Genomic DNA, 12,112 nt, shown 5'->3' on the forward strand with positions numbered 1-12,112 from the left:
TAACAGCTCTGTTCATCACAAACTACTTCTTCACCAAATACTGACTGTTAGAGTAGGTTTATTAGTAGAATACGCTTCAAAACAAAGTGTTAGAGGATATTAAGCAGACAGTCACTACTCTAACCTCTGCTAGCTGACATGTAGTTACTGTTAGTAATGTCTAAAGTGGACTATCAATAAAGTGTAAAACTAAAAGTTTTCATAAATGCTGTGTCATGTGATTCATCCGCTAAGCCAGGATTGGTCAGCTGTTAGTCAGGTGACCCTTGGTGACTGTAGTATTAAACTTATTCATGTTAATGTGAAGAACTCTAGGACTGAGCTGAGACTGTCTGACCCTAAGCCTCCCGTGATGTGTGTGTTCATGTGCTGATGTTTAGCCGCCCGACTAGATGACTCTGTCCATCGTGCTTCACTAGCGAATCCACGGGTCAGTAACACAGCGCTTCTCGCCTGTCACCGGCCATGGGAACCCATGTGTTTGGGTTTATTCAGGTGTTAGGTGTTTATAGTCCTTAGAAGAATTATGGGACAAATATATGCTGTGTGATTAGGGTGTATGGTCACGTTCTACTGAGTGGAAAACTGTCCCACAATACAATGGGGCCGGGCCTTTGAAAAGTTAGCTGATCTTGATGGTCCGTCCGCCCTGCTGGCAGATCAAACACACAACAATATCAGAGAAGAGGAATGAGTATAGACCAGAGATCGCAGCTCCTTCAGCGGAGTGTGTACATTTTAGCTGCACACACACACACACACACACACACACACGAGTGCATGCACATCTGTGTGTGTGTGTTAGTAACGCATTACATTTGATCTCAGGCTGATCCTCTCACTGTCCTTGGAGTTTATCTGAAGAATCTAGAGTATGTTTCTGAAGAACTGAAGGAGTACACCAGTGATCTCTCTCTCTCTGTCTGAACGCTTTCAAACAACATGCTGTGGTGAGATGTCGAAGCTCAATGACTATTTAGTTTCAACTTTATACAGAGCATTCAGAAAGTGTTCTGCCTCTGCACTTTTTCTCTTTTTCATTGTGTGTGTGTGTGTGTGTGTGCGTGTTCTGTAGGAAAACCCCAAGGGAGTGATGCTGACCCACGGAACATCATCGCAGACTCTGGTGGCTTTCTGAAAGTGACTGATGTGGGAGTGGTGTGCTGAGTCTCTTCTGCTCTGAGCTGACTGGCACTTCAGTAACTAACCACAGCGCTTTCTATTTGTGCTGCTGCAGAAGGTGATCTTTCCAAACCAAGACGACGTTCTATTTCCTTCCTGCCTCTTGCTCACATGTTCGAGAGGGGCTGATTGAGGAGACCTGTGTGGAAAGTCTGCCTGCACCTCCTGTGACACACTGATGCTCGGCTCATTTAGAAAACACACATAGAAATACACACACATTCATGTTTTATAGGTGTAATGCCTTATTCTGGTACAGACTGTGTGTGTTATTGCCCTCTCTTACAGAAACTACTTTACTCTTTAGATTTTCAAATAAATTCAACTCTGTATATTTTATGTTTGTTTCTCAAGGGGACCTAAAAATGTCCCACAAGATCAAAATGTACTGATATTCCTATCCCTGTGGGAGAGATATTTGGTCCCTTATAACGTGATACATACCAGGCACACACACACACACACAGGGGACACACTCACTGAAAGGCCACCCACACACACACACAGACAAACACAAACACACACACAGAGACAGAGACAGAGACACACTCCAAAGACAAGCCCATACACACACTCTTTACACACACACACACTCACACACACACACACACACACACACACACTCACACACACACACACACACACACACAGACACACACATCAGAAAGACCACCCACACACACAGAAAAACACAAACACACACAGAGAGAGAGAGACACGCTCAGAGACCCCACACACACACAGAAACACAGTGACAGGAACCTACATACACACACAGACAAGCACACTCCAAAAGACACCCATTACACACACCACCTCAGCACAAACTCCAGCTCTACTCAGGTTACAGTTTGGCTCTGTGTCAACAGTGCTCACTATCGAACGCAATGCCACACCATCCAAACACCAGAAACACACTTCCTCTTTCTCCAGACGATGCAGTCCATATGTGACCCACAGATCTCTGTCTCTTAAAGAGAGCCATTTGTTTGCTAACACTCTGCTCATTCTCTTTACACTGTTAGCACACACACACACACTACACACACACACACACACACACACACACACACGTGTACAGACAGTCACACATGTATCACTACTGTAGTTTGTTACACACCATATAACTATATACAATGTATTTTTACCAGCTAGTTCACACAATAAATATTCCTAGTTTTAATATTAAACGATATATTAATGTTACTTTAAATCCTCCATTATGAGACTTTTTATTTTAATCTTAACTTAATTTCAGCTCTACACAAGGCAGTAAATACATTAGATCAATTCAGTTTTATCGTGCAGTATTTCTGGCCGCTCTGTTCCTGATCTGTAGGTGAGTAGTCATCTGTCACTGGCGGGAGAGGTTGACTTCTTCAGGAGTGATATCCGTCTGCTCTCAGACTGATCATGAAGGCTCTGAGGCCACCATATTCCCCATTGGTGCCCGGCTCCTGAACGCATGTATGACAAAGGTGAGGCCGACTCCATCTACTCATCCACAAGGCATCACATAAGCCACGCTGTAAAGCGTTAAATCATATTCCCAAATCTGTATTTTTGATCATGAAGCAAAAGGAGCAACATTTGCTCTTTATAAAAATGGTGGATATGGAATTATAAACATTTATAATTTGATGCACTTGACTTGTTGTGTTATTGTGTGTGTGTTTGTGTGTGTGTGTGTGTGTGTGGCCATGTGTGTGTGTGTGTGTGTGTGTGTGTTTGTGTGTGTGTGTGTGTGTGTGTGTGTGTGTGTGTGTGTGTGTGTGTTTGTGTGTGTGTGTGTATGTGTGCAAGGCCTCTCAAGCATTTAAATGGTTTTTATGAGGAATAGTGTATAATAAAATGATTCTTACAACATAGACATGATTTATGAGGTTAACACTTCCATGTGTCCTGCAGACAAATGATTTAAAACAAGCTAAACTGTGTTTTGAGAATGTAGAAATGATTGGTAGTTTGGTGTGAGGTTTTCTGGACAGAAGGAAACCATTAGACCTGTGTGTCTCTCCTCAGATCTTCAGTCAGGCTAACACCTCTCTGAAAGCGCTGGCTGCTGAACTTTGCTGCGAGAGAAGGGCTGGAGGTCAGCGTGAGTGATCCCGCTGCGACAGTGTCTGGGACAAGATCTTCTTCCACAAAGATCCAGGTGCGTGGCAGATGACAAGCTGATCCTCTGGCGCTCGTCCTGATCATCTCTGGCGCTTGTTTGAATTGATGATTATCAGATCTCTGACCGCTCAATCTGATTCTGATCATCTGATCTCTGACCTTTCGTCTGATCTCCTCACAGGCCAGTCTGGGCGGCGGCTGCGCGGATGATCATCACGGGCGAGCTCCTGCGTCTCCAGCGTGCTGGGACTTCCTGCGAGCGGCTCTGGGATGTCCAGGTGTATGAAACATCACGGTCAGGCGGAGTGCACCGCTGGATGCACCTTTACGCCTAAGAACTGGAGCGGCGGTGAGAATCATCTCACACACATCTGAACTACATTTTGATACTGGTTTTTGTTCAGTGCAAAGAAAATACACCCCCATAAAATGCAAGAAAAACCACTGATGTTGTTGTATGGTTTTTCAACTGCTGTGCACCACAGTTCTAACTTCATTACATTAAATGTCGTCAAGGCTGAAATTAGTGAGCGGTTTTATGGATTTGCATATTTCTGTCAGCTTCTAAACCGTGTGACGAGAGAGAGTTCTGTGTGTAAGCCCAGATCAGATCGGTTCAGCTGGAGGTTTGTCAGGTGCAGTATTATCATTAGTTATACTAGTATTAGTGCCTTTTAAATGGTTATCTTTACTGACTGTTCATCTGTCTTTGTAACACACCTGATATGTTTATTATTGCTTTAAAGAAACAGTAACATAAAAAAACCCTTGCCAGAGGCAGATAAAGTGTGTGCTGAACCTCTGCAGACTAGAGGTTTGTTTTAATGCAGCGCGAGTCGCTTCGATCTTTCTCCTGCGTGAGTTCAGAGTTCAGCAAACCCTGAACCTTGGAGCAGTGAGCTTGTTTCTGTCAGAACGCTCTCCCTCTTGTGGCTGCTCTTTATAACACTTCATTTTGAGTTTACTCATTTACAGTCGGCCATCTGTGTTCCAGTCACTATCTCTTCTGATTGTTTATAGACTCATCCAGTAACACACCAGGAGCTACGGGTCTGGATTTATGTTTGCGCATAAAGTCATTTTGCAGCTCTGCGCTGAGATGTTTGTGCAGGTTTCTTTCTGGGGCGTGTGTTAAAGCTCATTGTGATGCCGTGTGTTTCTTCAGGTCATGTAGGTGCTCCTCTGCAGTGTAATCTCATCAAACTGGTGGATGTGGCTGAGAAGAACTACTTTGCTGCTAAGGAGAGGAGAGGTTTGTTCTTCCTTTCATCATAAAAATCCTCGGAAAATCAACTTCCCAAGAGGAAACCGAATAACAGAAATCTACTTAAATATGCAGAAAAATAAACTAAGCGTGATGTAAAAGTAATTGGATTACCACTTTATTTTAAGTTTTATTTTAAGGAACAGCATAAAACTCCATAGAATGGTCTCTATAAAGAGATCTGTGGTTTTCCACTCACCAAAGAGGGAAGCTAACAACACAATCCTCACCTTGTTGCTTCTTTCTTGATTCAGATTTGTGTGAAAGGCCGAGAATGTCTTCAAGGGTTATCTGAAGGACCCGTGAGGGCGGCCGAGACACTGGGCGCAGAAGGATGGCTTCACACGGAGACATCGCGGCAAATGGCTGCCGAATCGTCTGTCTTTACATGTGAACGTGAAGCGTGAAGAACAGTTTGGACCATCCTGGTACAGCTCTAAATAGCGACTTCTTTGGTTTGTTTCCATCAGAGCGAGGCGCTGAAGATCATCGATAGGAAGAAGCACATCTTCAAGTTAGCTCAAGGAGAATATATCTCCCGGAGAAGATCGAGAGCATCTACATCCGCGAGCGAGCCCGTGTCTCAGCTCTATGTTCACGGAGACAGTCTGCAGGTCAGTGGCTGTGGTTTAGCCACGAGTTCACAGCGCTGACCGCTTCATAACGTGTGTATCACTGTGTGTGTGTGTGTGTGTGTGCAGTCGTGTCTGGTGGGCATCATCGTCCCGGATCGGAGAGGTCTTTCCCTCTTGGGCTCAGAAGAAAGGCTTGAGGGAAGCTACGAAGAGCTGTGTGAAAACAGAGTAAGAGGAAAGCCTTTTATTGTCATTATACACACCTACTGTGAAGCTTCTCCTCAGCATATATCACACAGAGCACATTCAACACAAACCTCTAAGACCTTTATATAGCACATAAGTGTATACTGCAGAGCCTGCCCTCCAACAAAAAACAAACCTGTAGGTCATTTGTGCAGGCACCTTGTTATGACCTATATTCATGTTTTAAGGTAAGCGCCCTCTAGCGGGCATAAAAAACAACATCATCAACAATCAAAACGAGTGTTTAATTAGATGCAATGTGTGGACTTTCCACTGATCTCAGGGTAAATGGTGTAATTCATGCGAGATGACCGCACCTGATCCCACCCAAAAATGTTTTAAAGTGCATATACATTAATGAGCTCTGAGATCTAACCCATGGTCACATGATCACTACCGACTGAGCCTCTGTAAGCAATTGTAAAATACATGGGTTGGACAAACAACTTGATACAGGTGATGAGTCTCCTCAAGAGAAAAAATGTGCATTGGTCATTTTTGACCTTGGTCTCTGTTTTGTGTCTGAAGGAACTGAAGAAAGCCATTTGGATGACATGGTGCGTTTGGGGAAAGGCCAGCGGACTCCATTCATTTGAACAGGTGCGTTCAATTCATTAGCCATCCACAACTACCGTAATAAACACAATTACTGCTCACTAAACACTCACTGGAAATTACAGCACAGATTACTGAAGGAAGCTTTTCATTTTAATTTTTTTGTGCGCCATTGCTGATTAATGAATGCTTTGAACCAGAAGTCTTCTTTCTTTATTCTTCTTGTTGAAAAGATCTGAGATGCTGTGATTCAGCTCATCTCATTGTGATCGTTCATCTCTGGCCGATGAGGTCCTTCTGGCGCATCTCGTATGAGTCTGATGAAGTCCTCTAAGTTATCAAAGATTACTGTGCATTCTTGTTTCTTAAATTATTAGTAATGCAATGGAAGGCAGAGTGCATGACATCATTCAAATTCATAAATACTCAGACATTTGCTCATCTAAACCCGATTGTTTTTATATACAGCTAGTATATCAGGACTAATCCTAACAGAACACTTTGTTTTACTTTATACCATTTTTACACTTGAGGATGTCTCCAAAAGGGACTTTTGCAAAACTGTCCCCAAAATATGGTACACAGAGAAACATTCACAGAAAATAATAATAATGTAAAATATCAACAACGTATTGGCTTTTCTGCATGATGACATCAATTAAAAGCAACACACAAAACTTTAAGCCAGTGTATTGATTACATTGCATTTAACAGGAAAACATTTTTTGTGTAGACATTTCCTGAGAAGATTTGATTCTATAGAACAACAGAAAGTTTCCATGAATGAAACAACGAATACTAAAAACACAAGCTTAGTTTTCAGGAGCACTTCTTCACCTGATCAATCACCACACCTTCTTTGACTCTGACAGGTTAAAGACATCACATCCATAAAGAAATGTTCTCCATACAAAACGGATTGCTGACCCCTACTTTAAAAGCCAGGGCCGGAGCTGAAGGAGTACTTCAAGAGAGAAATCGGAGCTGTACAGCAACATCTCCATGTAACCGCTTTCGTCTCCAGCAGATGAGGGGCGGCTCCATCATTCCTTCACTATTTGTTCTTCTTCATTGAAAACTAGCTGGCACTAAGCGCTCGAAGGCAGGCCACGGGCGCGAGGCGAGCATAGAGCTTTACTCGGCGAGAGAGAGTAATTAAGCGAGTAATTCCCTTTGGCTGTGAATGTCAACAGTTGGTGTGCCTTTAGAAATGTGGCAGAGCTGCAGCCAAATCAGTCGTCCTCCAAAAGCGGGCCACGCGTCCCCAGCTAGCATGCATGCTTCATTCGTTCTCCAGTGGGCGAGGAGGGCAAAGGTCACCGTGTCCATTCACCTTTTCTTTAGGGGTCGAAAGGGAACTGGATTGGCAGGGCCAGCACATTTCAGCTAAACGCCATGCATGCTGTGTTCTGGCCGTCCAGCATTGGCGTTCCCAGGCCCCGAGGCGTTCTGCTACTTGATCACCATAGGATGCTTGTCTATGTAGTAAAGCTCTACAGATGTGGAGTCTTGGGCCGACTTTCGACGGATCGACTAGCTTTTCAGTTCCTTCCATCCCAAAGTATCTCAATAGTAGTGTAAATGTCAAAGAAAACTAGATGTGAAAATATTTAAGCAATGGTTTTGAAGTGTAGAGAGAAACCAATACGATTTGAATCTGCTCTTGAATGATATCAGAACTTTATCTTTGTATTTGATGAAGGGACATGAATGGGGACGAATCTGCAGAGATGTTTGTTTGTTCTCAGTTACTTTAGCTTTCTTTTTCTGGCATTTAAACACAATGCATTTCACACCCACCTTTTTGTAGGCCTACTCAGTCCCTTTGTTAGGCCTATAATATGTCATTTGTCTGTTTGCTAGAATGTTATTGACTTATTAGCTAATTTAATGATCAGGGTTATTCCATTACTCATTTATTTATTATAATCAGAGGTTATTCTCCGTTTGGATGCCACTAAGCTCTTTATGCTTACTGTATTTCTTACGAATCAACACAAGTGTACATTCCTCCTAATTTCAGGGCTCCTAATTTAGCCCAGTCAGTAAAACGCCAGACTGAAGACGTCTCTCAGTCAAACACCTATTAGTCAGTCTGAACATGTGAGCCTTACACATTTTGTATTGCGTTAAATTTGAGAGAAAAAAAGAGATTTTCCACGGTTTTGTCAGCTGTTGTTTGTGTTTTGTTTATTGAAACAGTTCACTTGCATCTTTTCCTGATAACGAAGTCTTTTATGCGCATGTACATCTCTGCATATACACAAAAATAGTGATGAGTGTGTACAAAACATGTAAAAAATAATAAAGAAGAATTCTTTGTAATTCTATTGAGTGGTCTTCAAGTGCACGTAAAGCCTGCGCTGTTTAAATAAATACAGTATGATCTAATCTTCTTTGTGCCACAGAAAAAAGCAGGCAATAATTGCTTTAGTAGATGACTACGCCTCTCCTCAATCAACTAAAACTAACTTTCAGAAGATTCACAATTAAACATTTACTTTTAGTGCCATTGCTACCGTGCTATTTTTCCAATTATGGTGATGTGTAATTTTATAATCCATAGTAACGAAAAAGTACATCTCCTCTTGTCTCTCGACACAAAATCCAGACACATACTTGTTTAGAGCTGTCCTGCACTGTTTGTCTTGTAAACACTGCTTGATCTGTGCAGACCAGACCAGAACACTTCACTGGAGGACTAGTTAAAAACCCTGGATTAGTTTCATCTTTGCGTCTTCTCCAGATGTTTAATGATGGACTGGATTGCTGGATTATTGTTGGATTATTGTGATGTTTTTAGCAGGTATTTGGACTCTCTTATTGTGGCACCCAATGTGTTTTGATGGTCTGGAAAAAAGTGTGTTTTAGTGTTTAGTCAACACTGTTCCTCACAATGTTTTCTTCTTGTCACAACATCATAATGCAGAAGCTACCTCTATACTAAGACTAGTCTGGGTGCGTTTCTTAAAACATCTATTCCATCGTTACCAATACAGTTCAATTAAATTAATACGACTTAGCTAATGATGCTTTTGGGAAAAACAATTCAGTTTGTGGTTTTATTTTTGAATTTGATCTAGACTAATCTTCATTTTTATGCAGCCAAATTAAAACAAACTATAACCAAAAGAAAAAAACAGCCAACTTTAATGCAACAGACATTTTAGCTGTTTTAGCTAGTCAGTTCTATTTATTTGAACAAGGAAGGAAATCTAACATCTCAAATGATTGCCACACTATCATTTTACATTAAAGGAAGGACGTTTCTTCTTACGTTTCTTTAAAAATGCTTATTTACGGCTGATCCAACCAATGGGCGCGAAGCGCGCAGATGACACACCTGTACTGCTTTTAATTGGCTAAAATGCACGCTGTATCTATGACAACGCTAAAGATACAAGTTTGAAAAGAAACCGTCGTCTTGTTCTGAACGAAAATGGAGCGCAAAGGACTCGTTCGGTACGTCATTTTAATGAATAGTTTTACGTGTGTAAACACGGACTATTTACTACTATATGATTCCCTTGTGTTTTATTTGGTTTAAGTGCTCGGCAAAGTAATAACAAGTGAAGGAATGATCAAAGCCGTTCTGTGGAGGACATGTTCAGTTCAGGAACGTCTCGCTGCTGCTGCACTTTATCAAGGATGTAGAACTCGAGAGGAAACTTTAACTAGAGCAGAAAATAATAGCACACTTAGGTGAGCTTTTAACCTTTGTTAAATAGATTGAAACTTTTGAAAGATAAACTTTGTTTATTTGAAAAGTCTTAAACAAATGTAAAAAGAGTTCAGGATGGACAGACAGTAGATAGATAGATAGATCAGGGTCTAGGCGAGGTGTTTTGGGTGGTTGCTAAGGTGTTGCTATGCACACTTGCTAGGGTGTTCTGGCTGATTCTCATCTGCACAAAGCCTTTTGTGCATAAAGAAAGACAGGTTTGGAAAGTTGATGGTGTGTCAGTGATTTGCCACGTCTTTGCCCTCAAACCAGATTAAGATTAGTAAAAGCACCTCGTCTGTGGTAATGCAGGGCCACTGGACGAGCATCTGCTGTCACTGCCCTTCACTAATCACACACTTCTTTCTGTAGGATAAGAAACATTATTTTACCATCACCAATAGCCAGTGGTTTGCCAACATTATCTGGCTTACAGTCGCTCTCAACATCATATTCAACATTTACGTGGTTGAATGGGGACTGAAACGATATTTCTCCTTCTCTCTATGTAAGTATTGAGATGCGTGGTGTAATGGTGCTATGGTTGTACCGCGATGTCCAGACCTCCACAACAACACAGCATTTTTGTATTAAAGCAATAAAAAAATGAACCCATATTTTACTCACCCTGAAGCCATCCTAGATGTGTATGAAAGATGAACATAAAATGGTCTTTCATTCACAAAAGAAAAAAGCCGAATGATAAGGCTGCGTATCCTTCAACCATCCAACCTCTTTATTTCAGTTGAGATGCTGTGATACGAAAAAGCCGCTGAAGTAATGGCAGGCGCTCAGCGAATGTTTCTCCAAACAATATTTTTATAACAGTATTGTGGTAGTCAATCAGTTTCATCTGGTAAAGTTGACATGAAAAATTTATGTCTCAGTTGTTCATTCATAGAAGAGGCAAAGTTTGACAATTTTTTATTTCTCCACTGTGATTGGTTAGATGAATAGAAAGTGACAGAAGCCACGTTTATGCACTTTTTGTCATTTAGATTAAAATCATTCTGATTGAAAGATTTGCTGGATGGATTGTTTACATGAGACATAATTTAATTCAAAAGGGTTCTTACATGTGCCTCTGCTTTTAGTTTTAGGACACGATATAAGTAACCTACAAGACATCAGAGGAAAAACCCTTATTAGGTTATTATTATATAATAAAAACTAATTTAATGAGTTGCATGAATGAATCCATTTAATTGATGCCATCCTGTATTTTGTGCACAAATGGAAGAATACCTGACACATTAGGAATTGCAAAAAGAATTATTATGTAATTCTGAAAGTGTGTGTGTTTTCCAGGCTGTTGTCACGGTCTTCACTGTGTGTATCTGATGGAGTGTCTCCTGAGGATGTGTGTGGATCCATGCGGGGATACTGGAGGAGTCCTCTCAGTGTGTTGTCTGTGTTTGTGCTCCTGCTCTCCTCCGTCTGCATCGGTCTGAGCGCTCCTCTGAAGCACCTGGTCTGCATTTACGTCCTGCTGGTCTTCAGGCTCAGGAAATACACCGGCGTCGAGAAGGTCGTCGCGCGTGACAAGTTCTCCGTCTCATTGTGTTTCATTTCTACAATCAGAGTTTGTGGTGTCTTTCAGGAGTACACTGCAGGGGTCTGGAGGGGTCTGAAGAAAGCCAGCTTGGTCTATTGCTTGATCTTTATGATCATACTGGTTTTCGCAATGGCAGGTCACTTGTTTTTGAAAGCAAGAGAGATCCAGAACACTGGGGAGACTTTGCCTAGCTCTGTTCACGCTCTTCAGACTGCTCATAGTAAGATGAGAATCACTCTTACATTCTCTGATGTGTATCAAGTACATGTACAAGCATCTTAAAAGGTCCCATATTGTACACAACACAATAGTTGCTTTCTGAAAATGAAATGTATACATCTTCATCATGACTAGATGGACTCGGTGATTCACCTCATAGTAACCATCCTGTCAGATCTTTGGAGTGAGCTACAGGTCGTCTGATCTGGTTTCTTCTACGTGTTTCTGTGTTGTTCTCTGTGATGACTGAAGGCGGTGACTGAGTAGATCTGATGTCACATTTTACGGAAATCATAACGGCTCGTGAAAAATCATAGCAACTTTACTCAGGCTGTGTGCAGTTTACTGTGGATTGAGTGTTTTGAGACTTAAATGGTAGTTAAACAGCCCTAGAGCTCATCATGAGAACATCATGAAAAAAGACAGGAAATTTCAGATTTGTCAATATGGGACCTTTAAACATCAGGCCATCATGTCAACTGATGTTCTGTGATATCTTTGAGGTTTAGCAGTAACAACGGCCAAGGCTTGTAGAGTAGATGCCTTGACCTCGATCTCTGTGTCAGTAGTTATACGACTGGGCGAAGGTGCTTCAGGTCCTGGACCGGCGGGTGTGAGATACAGCAGCGTCTTCATCATCGGGTTTATTATTACATGCTACTTCATTCTCCTCGTTA

At 41.7% G+C, this 12,112-nt stretch overlaps 1 protein-coding gene across 1 annotated transcript in view; it reads right to left on the minus strand.

The window, feature by feature from the left end:
• Window positions 1-12,112, minus strand: part of LOC122326397 (GTP-binding protein SAR1b-like) — a 167,116-nt gene that overhangs the window by 49,808 nt on the left and 105,196 nt on the right. The gene's annotated exons all lie outside the window — the stretch shown is intronic.

Source organism: Puntigrus tetrazona, chromosome 21 (assembly GCF_018831695.1).
Source record: "Puntigrus tetrazona isolate hp1 chromosome 21, ASM1883169v1, whole genome shotgun sequence".
NCBI classification, from domain to species: Eukaryota; Metazoa; Chordata; class Actinopteri; order Cypriniformes; family Cyprinidae; genus Puntigrus; species Puntigrus tetrazona.